Source organism: Lutra lutra, chromosome 10, assembly GCF_902655055.1.
Source record: "Lutra lutra chromosome 10, mLutLut1.2, whole genome shotgun sequence".
In the NCBI taxonomy this organism is placed as follows: Eukaryota; Metazoa; Chordata; class Mammalia; order Carnivora; family Mustelidae; genus Lutra; species Lutra lutra.
The window spans coordinates 67318187-67331891 of NC_062287.1; the positions used below are offsets into that span (position 1 = coordinate 67318187).

Genomic DNA, 13705 nt, shown 5'->3' on the forward strand with positions numbered 1-13705 from the left:
TTCCCCCACCATTGTTTTGTTTGCACATTTTCTTCTTGGGCTTGTTAAATGTCGATTCACTGAGCAGATATTTATGAGTTCTTATGCTGTGCCAAAAGCTCTTCGAGGTGCTATGGTTGCAGAAAGGGAAAGAAAGGTAAAATCCTTTGCCTCATAGACCTTATGTTCTAGGAGGGGGAGAGAGACCATAAATGATGAGGTTAAACCTATGAGGCCAGGCCATGAGGTGGATCAAGAGCACTAAGCAGGGGAGAAGACAGGATGTTCTGGGTATAGGTGGAGGAAAAGAGTTGTGGAGAAGGCTGGCATTTTAGATGGGCTGGTCGGGAAAGACCTTACTGACTTGCCCTGCAAAAGAGAGGTCTGGGGCCAGAGGGAAGGAGAGCAGGCCAGATCCTGCAGGGACCTCGAGTCCCCAGTTGATGCTTTGACCCCCACTGCGGGCTTCAGTCTAGGCAGCAGGGAGCCTTTGAGCGTGCTTGAGCAGAAGAGTGCCATGTGTGGGTAAGATGGCCCTGGTGACTTTGTAGAGGATGGGATATAGGGGGCTGAAGGCCCAGGTGACCAGGGCCCATAAAATTCCACTAGTTTGACACGTCTGACTTAGGCACCATGGTACCATGGTGGAGCTGGGGAGCAAGAGCAGTGGGGCAGGGGTGAGGGGGCGAGCAGCTACTGGCAGAAGGGGAACAAAGGCAGAGCTTAGGTTGGAGGGGGAATGACAAGCTTAGAATTTAGGGCTTGGGGTCAGTTCAACATTCTTGCTGTGACTTCTTTATTTTAGAATGTGGGCTCTGGGTTTGAGTCCTGCCACAGTGGCCTTGGGAAAGTTACTTACCCGCTCTGTGCTTCAAGCCCCAGCCCTTGTAAAATGGGGATGAAGTAGGACTGACCTTATAGGTGCATTTTGGGGAGGATGTAATAAGCTACTGAATGTGGAATGCTTAGAACGGTTACTGGTATATAGGGGTACCCAGCAGATATTAGCTAGTCCAACCATCCTGTCTCTCTCTCCATATACAGGTGTGCATAGGTAAAATTACTGTGTTGGGCATACCCTTTCTGTGGTCCTAAAGCTAAGTTAAATGAAGAAAATTATGCTTTTAAAGACTAAATGAGATAATGCATGTGATGGATTTAGCTTAGTGGCAGATGAATAGGATTTAGAAGTATTATGGCCAGATGTTATCACACAGAAAATGGTTTTCCAGTGGAAATCCTTTGTAAGGTCATTTATTTAACCATTGCTTAGCATGCCTGTGGTGTGCACTAGACGTACCATCTCATTTCATCTTTGTTACACCTGCCTGAGATCAGCATTGTTAACCCCATCTTGCAGATGGGAAAACTGAGGCTCGGAGACACTAAGATTTGCCCAAGGTCACACAGCCAGTAAGTGGCAGAACCAGGATTTGAGAGTTTTCTTTTCTCTGACATCGAACTACCTTTTGTAATAACAAATTATTCCATGAGTGATCTGTTATGTAAATGTACGTTGACAATTAGGCTCCATCAGTCTTCTTTGGTATTGGTGCTGACATGGAGCCTTGGGGAATACAGAGCTGTGGCCACCTTCATAAGTAGACCAGGCACAGTGTCAGCGGCAGGACCTTGGAGCCAGAGTCAGGGTTACACACGGGTGGGAGATACTGTGGGTAAGTCAGCACCTTCCCGCAGTGACTCATCCCCACGGGCCTTATCAGAGCCTTTTGGCCACAGACAGAGTGTGCCTGAGACCTGTCTTGTTGACTCAGCCCCTGGTGTGCCAAAGGAGCAGAGTCTGATGGGTGCAGATTTCAGCTCTACCACCTACCTACCTGCCATGTAAGGCCAGAATAGGAATGAATTTCCTTGTGCCTCAGTTTTGTTATCTGCAAACTCATAGAAATTTTATGACAATTAAATCAGGTAAGCCATGCAAATATCCAGAATACCCTGGTACCAGCAAGCCCTGAGAGTTAATGTTATGCTAATAACTATTATATTATGATGTTATAAAAGCCTCCTTTGACCTCTGAGGCCAGAATAAAATGTCCCACCCTCTCTGCGTGGGCCCTCCGGTAGCATTTTGTTTTGCCTTATGTAAATGTGGGCACAACTCTTCACCACACTGTGAGCGCTTGAGACCAGGGAATAGGTCTCAGTGTTTGTTTGTTTGTTTTGAAACCCCTGGAGACAACTGCCTTGTCCTAGAAGATGTGGAAAGAAGTTTGCCAAATGGAATGGGTTCCTAGTTTTCCACTTCGCTAGCAGCTGCGTAGTCTGACCTGCACACCCTCCCTCCCAGGACTATGGAAAATGTCTGATGTTTCTAAGGGTGCTTTACAGTTAGCCAAGCACATTCACATTCATGTTTTACTCAGTCTTTACAGCCGTCCCCTATGGTCATTGGTTCTTATCCCCATTTATTTATTTTATTTTTTTAAGATATTATTTATTTCAATCTCAAGTAGGTGGAGAGGCAGGCAGAAAGAGAGAGAGAGAGGAGGAAGCAGGCTCCCTACTGAGCAGAGAGCCCAATGCAGGGCTTGATCCCAGGACCCTGAGATCATGACCTGAGCCGAAGGCAGAGGTTTAACCCACTGAGCCATCCAGGTGCCCCCTTATCCCCATTTAATAGGTAAGGAGACCCAGCCTCCACAGGGTTTAGTAATTTGTCCATAGACCCACAGGCAGAAGGTAACAGAATGTGTGGTCCCTTTCCTGTCCCAGGAAGCGTGGGTCTGGAGGCTCAGATCCACAGAGCCTCTCTGTCCTTTCCCCTGTGCCCTTCTCTACCCCAGGAGGGCTGGTGGGAGACCATGGGACCAACAGACCTTTCTACAGTTCTGCTTTCTTCCCTCCCATCCCCTCCAGGTCTTGTTAGTTCCAAAAAAGCACAGCCGGGCCAGGGATGACACTTGCTCAAATCACCTCCATTCCACTCCCATTTCCCTTCTCCGTGGGTCTGAGGCCTGGGCTGGGGCTCTGTGCTCTGGGCTTGGGAAGTGGAGACAGTGGGGATAGCCCTGTAGCTTTAAGCATTTAGAGCCAGAGCTGAGCCTGAGCACAGATCCTACTTGGGGGTACCTGCTGTTGGAGGAGGAGGAAGAGGCTGGCACCCATGCTTCTCCTAGGTGGAGGAGCAGGCGCTAGTTTGGGTGCCCAGAACCCTGTCCAGGGTGCAGGGGGGCTCCTGGGGGTTCCAGAGTAGTGACTGCTGGGGGGTGGGAGGCACTTCCTTTCTAGGGGCAAAAGAGGCAAGTGATCCCTCCCGCAAAAGCAGGACTAAGCTCAGGTCTCCAGCACAGACTTGAATCCAGACTTCTCAAACTCCAGAGCTGTCGCTTAAGCAGAGGAATCTTCTGTTTAGTTTAGCTTAGCAAGTGTTATTGAGGAAATACCAATAGTGTACTAGCAGGGGTGGAGAAGAGATGTCCAGGGAGATAGGGAGCCAGCCCTAGGAAGATCACTTCCTAGAGCTCTTCTTCCTCCGGGGAACCTTGAAGGCTGGGTGGCAGTGCTGATACTTCCGTGCACGTGGCCATGTTCTGATTCCTGGCATCCCGGAGCTAGAGTTTGGGCCTGGCCGGTGGGCACGGCCGCGAGGGCAAGGAGCTGCTTCTCCTGCTGGGTGCTGGGCCTGCTGTGCGGACAGAGGGGTTATTGAGCCTTTATGGTTGTGATTCTTGTCTCCCTCCAGGATTGTCACATGACCAAAGGAGCAGACAGGAGTGTCGCTGGGGTGTGGGTGAGAAAGCTCCTAGGTGGACGAGCCCCCAAGACAATGGCTAGGGTGGCCCATCCTGCCCTCATGCCAACCCCGCTTCCTCTCCTCCCCCAGTGCGGCCGGTCTCTGCCCACCTGCCTGGCCATCTCCGCCTCCTGCTCCTTGCTTCTGTGTTTCTGGTCTGCAGGGCTTTGCTTCATCCTCTTTGCCTCTCTCCATCTCCAGGGCCTGGATTCAGCCCTGTCTACTCCAGAAAGTCTTCCTAAACCCTCTTGGCCCAAACTCCCCCTCCTTTCTCCATGCACCTCCTGGGTGGAGAGTCAGCAACCCCCAGCTCGGCATTTACATGTTATATAATGTGTTTCGAGCACCTACCCCACGGCAGGCAACAGAGCAGAGGCGGGGACTTCGGAGTCTGGCTGGCCTGGGTGTGTGTTCTAACTGTGATTGCTGTGAGCTGGGTGACTTTGGGCAGATGCTTTCATTTCTGAGTCTCTGTTTCCTGTTCTGAACTTAAGGATGTGGTACCTACCTCACAGGGAAGTTGTAAGCTTCTGCTGAATTAAACCTCGCAAGGCACTTAACCAGCCTGCCATTCCTGGCTCTTGTCAGTGGCTCTCCTGTGGCAGCCGTTACCAGCCTTTGACAGGCACTGCTGTATTTAATCCACACCCTAGCTTTAAAAGGTAGACCTAGTCTCCCAGAGGGGAACAATTGAGCCTCAGTGCCAAAATGCCATGCCTGCCTGAGCAGGCCATGGCAGGGGTGAGGCTGGTCTCGAGGCCAGGTGCTGGCAGGCCTGGCCACAGCATTCTTCCTTCTACTGCCTCGGCTTCCGGTGTCCCCCTGCTTCCCTTGCTATGGGGTGCTCTTCACAGTATTTGCCAGAACACTCAGCATATTCTCACTGAGTGATTTTTTTCCTGGCTGTTTTCAAGGGAACCAGGCTGGGGGAGGGGTAGGAAATGGGACCCCCTGGAGAGCTTTCCATCCCTTTTCTGATTTCCAGCTGATCCAGCTTGGTCATGGAGTCCCCAGGTAGACTGCGTGCCACCCCAACGCCAGGCCGTGCTGGGTCCTGCTGCCATCACTCCTAGCCCCAGCAGTGCGACCAGGTCATGCCCCAAGGGAGTCAGCCTGTACCTTTTGATTTACTTCTTTTTAAATCACAGAGCTATTTAAATAGCATCACTATGAAATGAAAAAGAAGAGTAAGGGAAATACCTGTCTGGATAGTCCCTTGTGACTGGGATAGCCACTGCCTGAACCCAGCTCCTCCAAAACAAAGAGGAAGCAGGCCACCAGCTGGCAGGAGGCTCAGGCACCATGTGGCACTGTGATGTGGGTGTCTGCGTGGGTCCGTGGGGTAGGCCTCTTACGAAGGGCTTTGCAAACCTCCTGCACACCCACGGGGACAGCCCATGTCCTGCCAGGGCTGCTCCGCTTGATCTGAGTGTCGTCCCTACCCCTCCTGTGGCAGCTGAGGCCGTCTGTACCAGCCAAAGTTCACGTCTGCATTGGCCTCCCTCCGCTTATGCACGGACTCCGGTGCGGGGACCCGGCGTGTGGAGGTGTGTGTCTGCCCCCTGGCTAATGCTATGGGACATGGGGAGGCAATCAGTGGATTTTGCTCCCAGGAGAGGGTTTTGGTTTTTTCTTATTGCTATTTCTCTGGAACTCTTTAAGACATACCTGAAGCTGGAGCTTCTTTTCCTGGAAGGACTTGAGAGGAAGCTGTGGGAGGAACTGGGGGTATAGGATTAGACTGGCTGGAAGGTGGTGGGAAGATGAGACCCTGTTGAGCACGGTACTATGTCCTGCACTGTAGTTGCACCTGTCAAGTCAGACCTCTTGGGAAAGGTGACTGAGAATAAAAAAACAGAAAACCAAATCCTGGGAAACTCTGCGTGGGCTCTGACAGGCATATTCTGGTTAAAACCCATGGATATGGGCCATGCCCATGACATCACACCGTGGTTCTTGGGGATTAAAGTCACTGATGAAGGAAACGTGCCCAGGGACTGCCTCCAGATATCATGATGCTCCCTGTGCTGTTAGCACCCGAAGGCAGCCCCTTCCTCTGGGAAGCTGTCTCTGGGTGGGGCTGGAGGGCAGGTTGTAAGTGAGAGGCAGCGCATGTGACCATCTCCCCCGGGTGTCTGGCATAGGCCTGGGTGATGAGGAGGCCTCAGGCTCAGGACCCGAGCATGGTGGCATCCATGGCAGCGTCCCTGGTGGGTTGACTGGGCATCGGGCACTAGAAGCATGACCTTGATGATTTAGATATGGCACTCCCTGAGCCTCAGTATCCTCCACTGGAAAATGGGTTGGATGAGCATCCAGCTCCTAGGACTGTGCTTCAAGTTCAAGGCGATTGCACCAGGGAAATTATCTCGAATTTAAGGGCTCAGACAAGGTGGTTTCCCTTCTCCAAAGCACTTTCCTTCCTCCTCTGAAAAGGGTTGTCTCAAGCATCTGCCTGGAGTTTTTTCCACACCACTGTGAAGTCCATGCAGATCCGCTTCCCTTTCTCTTCTTCCTCTTTCAGACCTCTCATGGTGGGGTGAGAGGAACCCATGTCAGAGGCTGGGTTCCCAGCCAGGGGTCTCAGTATGGGGCAATTTCCATTTTTTAGTTGCAGCATCTTTATCCCTCAGGAAGGGCATGGGGGCAGGGGCTTGTAGCAGCCTCCCATTGCTTCGCTTTGCAGAGACCCCTTGCTGACCACACTCACTTTTCCCTGGCTGGCTGGGGCTCACTGAGCATGTACAGCTGGCTTTTCTTCCCGGGTGGGATTTGGTAACGAAGCAGCCAGTTGCTGAGTGCTATTGTTAGTTGAGACTCCTTTGGTTTCAAGTGACAGGAACCCAACTTGAATGAGCTTAAGCAAAAATGGGATGCCTTGGAAAGTTCTAGGGGAGACTCAGACTCAAAGGAAATGCTACAGAATCCAGCACCAGGAAAAGAACAGGTGAGCTCTGGCATCCCCTGCTCAGTGGCCCATGGCCTCAGGCAGCTCCCAGCTGACCCCACACAGCTCTCCATCCATTCCAAGAGGACCAGGCCTTCTCCAGGCTTTCAGATTAGAACCTGGCACAACTGAGAACAGGTGCATCATACCCTTTGTACTCAAGATCATGGCCAAGGAGGGAAGATACTCAGAATGAACCTATCCTGAGTCCCATACCTACCTTTGTGATTGAGGAGTGGGAGGTAGGGTGGACTCTGTTTTGGAACAAAGGGAGAAGGATGCTTGTGATATTAATAATTAAGAATGATACTAACTCCCTGGTCTGGAGTGCTTACTTTGTGCCAGGCATTATTCTAAGGTCTTTACCTACATAACTCATTTAGTCTTTGCAATCAATCCTGTTAACTGTACTGGGGAGCTGAGGCACAAAGAGGTGGAGCAACCTGTCCGAGGTCACACAGCGAGCTAGTAGGAGAGCTGGGCTGACACCCAAGCAGGGGATTCCGAGTATGCTCTTTACCATCCACTCTAGTGCAGACAGTCACGACCCATGTCCTCTCTGTGAGCGTGAGCTGCACACACAGGCTGCCTCCTGAACCACATTCTCTCCCCTCCTCTTCAGAACAACAAACCTACGGAGTAGGTACTAACATTAGTCCTATTTTTACATAAGAAAAGGAAGCTCACAGAAATTATGGTACTTGCCCGGGGCCATCTGACTAATTTCAAGTGGCAAAGCTGAGGTGGGAAGCCAGGTTTGCCTGATTCTGGGGCCTGAGCCCATGGCCACCTCGCTGGGTGGCCTTTATGCTCAGATGCTTCTCTTGCTCTAGCAGCTGCTCACCTGATCCCTGGGTCAGCCTCGGAGGCTTCCTTCTCTATCTGGGGGGTTGGGGTGTGTGGGCTGGAGACCTTGGCTGCTGAGGGGGCAGCTTTGTGGTTCCAAGCCACTCCTGGGGTGTCTCACCCTAACTTACACCAAAGGGTTCTTGAACGAGCCTGAGTGCATCTCACCTCTGGAGTTCTTCAGTCCTTCATTCAGCAAATGCTGACTGAGCAGCTGGTGTGTGCCAGGCCCTATTCCAAGGGCTCAGGGTCCCTCCGTGAAGACTCTGACTCTGGGGAGCTCGGCGGAGAGTGCAGTGGAGAGAAAGGTTCCCTGAGGTACTCTCATGTTCCTCGAGTTCCTGAAGCGACTCAACCACGCAGGAAATCTTTCCTGAATCACCCAAGTCAGGTGCACAGGGGCCTGGAGACTTGGTGCTTCTTTGCTTGGGAAAGGCAAGATGGCAAGTCTGAGTGGAGACATTGTTTCTTCCTCCTGTTACAAAGGGAAACATTGTGACAAGGAGCACACACACCGGCGCATGGCCTGAGGCCAGCTCCGCTGTGAGTCCCAGGTTCTGTGGCCAAGTGAGGCGCTTGCCTGGCCATACCTCAGTCCCCCTGCATCCCCCGCTTCCCCCATCACTGACTGTACCACCTGCCTCCCAAGGTTGCTGGATGGATCCTCTGAGCTAACCCCCTGCAGTACCTGGGCTTGGCTTAATCCTTTTAATTCTTCCTTTTAACTTCTGATGAGCTTTGTAGGTGTCTCTTAAAGTCTGAGCCCTTGGAGGAGAGCAGCTAGAAGGGAGTCTTTGGTGAGGAAATCACCAATTAAGTCAAACTTCTCATTTTATAGATAAGGAAACTGAGACCCCCCCTCAAGGGGAAGGGAGGTGCTGGGGCCTAGGACCTTCTGGTTTAGTGGAGTTAAGGGGAGTCTGAAGTATGTTTAGCTGTTGGTCAGACAAAGTCCTTGTTGGTCCTTGCTGTGGCTGGATTCCAATGTGGCCAGGCCCTATGGGAATTTGACCAATGGTCAGCCCTTACAGACCGGTCCAGGAATGCCCACCGGTATCCCACTGTGCAGACAGTGCCGTATTCTTCTTTTGAGAAGCAGTGGGGCAGAGAAGTGGAGTCCTCCAACCTCTCTGAGCCTACAGCTCAGGCTGACAGAATGCGGGTGAGGCAGGCCAGCCTGTTTGTTCACTGCCACGGGCCTGAGAGGTGTGGCTTGACAATGATGATCATGATGGCGGTGATTGGAACTTCTCCCCAAGTGGCTGCCTTGGGAGCTCACCAGGCTGCTTGTGGGCTGTGCTGGGACCCCTCTCTCCTCGATGTGGTTGGGAAGCCAGTGAGCACTAGGTCAATCAGCCCTGGGCTTGAATCCTGCTGTGCCATGGAGCTGGGGCAGGGGTCTTCCGCTCTCCAGGCCTCTCTTCCAGTCTGTGAGGAGCCACTGGAATAGAATCTGGTCTACCAGTGTGCCTTCCGTGCTCAGCCAGTGCTCAGTAGATAGCAGCTGCTCTCCCATTCGTAGACTGAGAATTCTGAAAGTGAGTTCAAGTCCCAGGCTCTACACACAGACCCCGGTGAACAGAGAAAATACAAGTGTGACCATGTGGGCAAGTCGGCCCACTGCCCTGTGGAGCAAAGTACGTCTATGTCTGTGGAATATGTGTTACCTCTTGGACATCTCTCATTTCTCCTCTGTGTTGACTTTTGTCCTCTTGAGGCCACCTCTCAGAAATGTGGAGTTGTGAAAGTAAATTCTTAGAAGTGCTTTAGAACACTGGGCTCCATTTCCAAACAGGTGCGGGGGCATTTTTCTGGAGAAGCAGGAGGATATGACCAAACCATCCGGGTGGTCAAGGGAAGCCAAGAGTGTAGTTTGTTTAGGAAACTCTGCCATGACCAGATGGTCTGCTTCTAGAACTTCCTAGTTTATTTAGTGCTTTGGACCCTTTCTGCCTTGGGAAATATGGCAGGCTTCACACTGGTGACTTACTACCAAGTTTTTACACCAGATTGACTTACTTTCAACATGTCTTCACCTTAGAAATTCTGGCACTTTCTGTTTCTACTAAAGGAGCTACTGAAGTAATCTTTCCCAGACCCCTCTGACTTTCTCTGTAAACCTTTGCCTAGCGATGTAATAAACCCTAGGAGTCCATACAGCAGACACAGTGGGATTTGTTTAACCACCTAGCAGTTCCTGTCTTCACATGCAAAACTTGGAGCACAGAGAGAAATTCCCTGTGCATTTCCTCTTGTTGAGTAGTGTTGCTATGGGGTAAAGTCCCCAACCTGTGGGACCTTGTGGCCGGGAGAAGATAGGAGGCTGTAATGTAAGATAATGTAACTGACATTCATTGCCTGGCTCTTGTCTTTAAGGGAACGTGGCAACCTGTGCTTGGCTTGTCCCACGAGGAGATGACTTTAGTCACTGTGATGCCTATGAATCAAGTAAGTCTCTTTCATGCTGCTGAGTTGTGTTTGAGGAGCGGGCTTCAGGCTTTGGAAAGTGTAGGGGTCCTTGTGCTCTTTCTTTAAGCCCAAGTTAATGTGACCCAGTTTGGAGAGACACTGGTTGGTGAAGGCCTCCCTTGCCCTCCCTGGCTCTCTGTCTGTCCCACAACTCTCTGTGCTGTCAGAGGAGGGAGGGAGGCAGGGGTTGAATCCGTGGTATGTCTGGGACCTACGTCAGTGGCCTTCAGGTGGGCGGGCTTTCTGCCCCTTGTCCCCTTAGTAAGACTGTTCCGACTCCAGTCCCAGACCTGATGGTGTTTCCGTCTCTGGCTGGCCCAGGTGTGGGTCCAGGCAAGAATCTAGCCAGGCAGCTTCTGGAGGGAGTGACTGCAGAGCATTGCGGCGTGCGTCCAAGATTTACAAATGTGATTATGGCCTCTTCCTCTGCTTGGGTTCCCCTAGGAGGAGAGCAGAGCTGTTCAGCTCTGTCTGTAGATTCAGCAAGTCCCCAGAGGCGAAGGTAGGGCAGCCAGGTATGGACAGTGATGGATAATGACTTGTTGGCATAGTTGCCCTCACGAACTCTTATGGGAGCCTCCACCACTCTCCCCAGCTCCACTCTGTTCCCCTGCTCCGTCCTCTAAGGTGCTGCCAGACCTTTCTGGAAGATCGGCTGACCATCACTCCCCTGGTGGCCTTCAGGGCCCCCTCCTATTAGATCTCAACCTCACTTTGTAGCCTCATTTTTCTGCCTCTCTCTCATTGACCCTGGCTTTGGTCTCACAACTCCTGGAACAGATACCCACATTGGGGACATGCCATTCCTTCTAGAAGCTTCTTTTCCTTCTGCAGGCAGAGTTGGCTCCTCTTCCTCCTCTGTACTCCCATAGCTGCTTTGTTCGGATGCCAGCTACATGACTGACTGGCTGAGTTAGGGTTTGTCTGCTTGTTTGTCTCAGTCCCTAGCTGTGGGAACACTGGGGGCATGGACCCATCGTCCAACCTTCCTGTATGAGGTGGCACCATGCTGGAAGCACAGTATGAGGCATGTGGCAGGGGTCAGCAGCTCTCTGTTGACTGAGGGAATTTGGACCCCAAGATTTCTCCAGGGTTTTGTGGTTCCTGAAGCTCTATGGCCATGTCTGGTGGGGACCCCACTCCCCGGGAGGGGCGGTCCTATTATCTTTACTTCTTTTATAGACCATGGAGACTGAGATCTGGGCAGTCAGCTGGCTCAGCCCCGGCGGCAGCTCCTAAGGACCCGGACACATGTCTCCTATGGCCAGGCTAGTCCGGTTTCTGTAATACCGAAGTTTATAATTAGAGAGAACCCGAGAGATTATTTAGCACAAACCCCTTATTACTAGACAGGGAAACTGAGGCCTGGCCTGAAGATACTGTCTCAAGGTTACCTACCTAATTGGTGCCAAATGGCGAATTGGAATGTGGGCCCTGGACCTCCCGTCTAGCATCCTTCCTTTTTCCCTCTTTCCTCCTCTGCCTCCCTTCTTTATATAGACATCAGAGAACATTTGGGGACCATCGTTCTGCGTTTACAGGATGGTGAAGGACTTACCAGAATGCCCTGAGTCAGAGGGATCATAGAGATGAATAGAACCAGCATTGCCTGTAGGAGCTTTCCTGGAGTTGTGAGACCAGGGCAGGTCCTGGGGGAGGGGGTAGTGGAGAAGGGGAGGGGGAGGGGAGAGCATCAGTGCCCAACCCAGGGCTGGAGCAGGGTGGAGGTCCCCAAGGAGGAGCAGCAGGCAATCAGGCCTTGCATTTAGAGGCTGGCCTGGTGGGCACTGAGGATCTATAGGAGGTGAGATCTTGAACAGCAGGCTGCGAAGGGGCTGCCTGGACCTGGGGAAAAGCTACTGCATGAATTCTGTTTCTTAGTGTGCAGGCAAAGAGGTCCTGACCAGCCCGTCTGCTATGGCCTGAGAATCCTTCCTTGTTCCTGGAGAAATGCAGAATACAGAATATGTCCATAGAGGAGGGTCAGGCATTTGTCTGAAATGCATATGGGACGGATGTGTGTGCTGGCTCACTTCTGTTGCGCTCTTGTGGAACTTTGTTTTGTTTCTGATTGACCATAGTTCCAGTTGGTCTTTTCCTGTGTCTCAGTCATAAGGCTTTGCTGGGTCTTTCACTCACCTAGGCACGACACAGGGCCAGGCAGGTCCCGGCTACTCTGTTTTTACTCTGCCATTTTTGCCACTTCTGGGGCTTCCAGACAGAAGGCTGGGACTGACCACAGGCCCCATCTCTACTGGCAGGTTGAGACATAACCTTTGCTCAAATTATAGGGAATGTGATGTTTGCCAAATACGTACCTTGGGTGATTTTCCAAAGATATCCAGGTTATAAACTTCTCGAGGGCAGGAGAAGCAGGCACTGTTGTGTCTTTTGTTGTTTATGCCTTGGGTTTACATTGCAGTTTACATTTTATAAAGATCATTTCAACTTTATAATAAGCAGGTGGATTCCTTCCCATTTCACAGATGAGAAAATTAACTTAAATTTTTACCTTGTGCAGAGTAGTACAGCTGCCTAAGGGCTGAGCTGGGACACAGCCCAGGCCTCCTGTTTATAAATCCCATGATCTTTAGACTCTGCAAAGCCCCAGCCATATGTAAATCCTTGGAGGGCATAAGACTTAAGAGGAGCTCAATAAATATTTGTTGAATGAGTGAACTTTGGCTCTTTGGGGGGGCGGGGGATGAGTGGGAGGCACTCTTAACCATAAATGGATCCTCTTTGGCAGCAAAAGGAACACTACTCTGTGAAGTATTTGCATTTCTTGCCATGATAAGGAGCTGGTAAGTTCTCTTCTCACCTAGTCTCACCTCCGGGAACTGGGTCATAGGCGCTGAATAATTAATTCCTTGAATCTTTTACTCTGAGCGTCCCTCTCCTGATGTTGATGTGATCATTAGTCTTTGAAAGGTTCTGGACAGGGGCAAATCCTACTATTTGGTGTCAAAAACATTCAGATGACCCATCTAATTGCTCGTGATGACTATTCTTGGCCTGATAAGGTCAGGCCTCCATTGAGTTAGTTCAGTCTGCTACTTTTTTCCACCAACCTCCTTTAGACCAAGGAAGAGAGATCCTTATGGTTATCTTAGATATTCAGAGTTCTGTAGGGACAGGAAGGCCCACCCCTCCCTTCTCACTGACCTCTGAACTCCTCAAGATTTTGCAGCGAGGGCTGGAGAAAGAACAATTAGACATGTCAGCTGGGGAAGGAATGCATGGGGTCAGGACACAGTTATCAAAGTATCTTCCGGGTCTGCTCTTCCCCTAAGTGGCACTTGGGTCATATTTCTTAGAGTCTGTAGGGGATCCAGCTGGCCTCATCAGAGTAACCTAACTAGGTCTTGAAGTCAACGGAGTAGAATGGAGAGAAGAGTGGGTTGAAGCCAAAGACCCACATTCTGGTATTGATTGTCAACAAAAGTAGTCGCGTGGCCTTGGGTCTCTCACCGAACTTCACCTCCCTCTGATTTCTCATTGAGGAAATAGGGGAGGTATAGAGGGCTAGGTATCATTTCAAGGAGCTTCCTAAAATTCTGTGACTTTTCAGTGCTCTCTGTCTGTCCTGGCGACCCGCACTGCCTTCTCCGGGTCACCTCCTCCTCATGTAGCTGGAGCTTGCTTCTGTAGGCACTTTTCTCCTGGCCCGTGCAGTCTCACCACCTCTCTCTCCCCTACCCAACCCTGGG

At 51.2% G+C, this 13705-nt stretch overlaps 1 protein-coding gene across 11 annotated transcripts in view; it reads left to right on the forward strand.

The window, feature by feature from the left end:
- MICAL2 (microtubule associated monooxygenase, calponin and LIM domain containing 2) overlaps nt 1–13705 on the forward strand; it is a 216382-nt gene that overhangs the window by 16335 nt on the left and 186342 nt on the right. For all 11 annotated transcript variants that reach the window (XR_007120831.1, XM_047690499.1, XM_047690500.1 and 8 more), the window contains exon 2: nt 9903–9974. The gene's annotated coding sequence lies outside the window, so the exon portion shown is untranslated. The remainder of the gene's footprint in view (nt 1–9902; nt 9975–13705) is intronic.